Source organism: Penaeus monodon, chromosome 31, assembly GCF_015228065.2.
Source record: "Penaeus monodon isolate SGIC_2016 chromosome 31, NSTDA_Pmon_1, whole genome shotgun sequence".
Classification (NCBI taxonomy): Eukaryota; Metazoa; Arthropoda; class Malacostraca; order Decapoda; family Penaeidae; genus Penaeus; species Penaeus monodon.
This window is the reverse complement of record NC_051416.1, coordinates 30667216-30667955: the sequence shown is the minus strand read 5'-3', so window position 1 is coordinate 30667955 and position 740 is coordinate 30667216. Positions and strand designations below refer to the sequence as shown.

Here is a 740-nt window from a genome sequence, read left to right as displayed (position 1 = left end):
CCATACAACACGCCAAAGCATTATGGTTAGATCACAATACAAACTAAAATATTACACTGATGTACTTGGTTAGGATATCTACAGGAATGAGTGATGAGACTGTTCATTGACCCCTAGCAGAGACTGGTATAAATACATTTTGAAATCAGCACAAACAATTCCCTTTTAAAGGTATGATTTGGAATTTATATACATGATCCGAATCAAAATATGAAATGATGCATAGTAATAACAATTAAGAACATATTATGAAAAGCAAATAACTGTCCATATCATAAGAAAGACAGCTTTGAGAGAAATTCACACAGAAGAAATGAGAAATGTATGTATTTATCCATACAATACACACTAATAACAAAAGTTTTAACCAGTGAAAAAGAAATACATCAAAGATTTCATCACACAAATTTTTTAAAGGTAAAATTCAAACAACAAAGACTGCACAGTCGCTCTAAATGCTTTCAGGGTGTATCTTCTACGAATATTGTATTAATGCTGCATCAGTATAGGTTAGTTTACCCCTTCTATGAGGTTTCAAATAGTCACACAATGTTACCCTACACTTTAAACTTTTCACACATTTTTAGCACTGGCTTCTGTATTGGCAAAGTAGAGGATGCCAGATAAACAGTGACTGTTAGTAGCAATGCTTAGTAAAATGTGCCCCACAAGTTTGAAATGCATTTGAAAAGAATGAAATGTAATATCCCTTTCAAAAATCATTGATATTAAATTGTCTT

The 740-nt window shown here is 31.9% G+C and overlaps 1 protein-coding gene across 1 annotated transcript in view; it reads right to left on the bottom strand.

Annotated features, from left to right (window-relative positions):
• The window catches only part of LOC119592950 (muscle calcium channel subunit alpha-1-like), a gene marked incomplete at its 5' end in the record, with an annotated part of 130968 nt that overhangs the window by 16722 nt on the left and 113506 nt on the right, over positions 1–740 (bottom strand).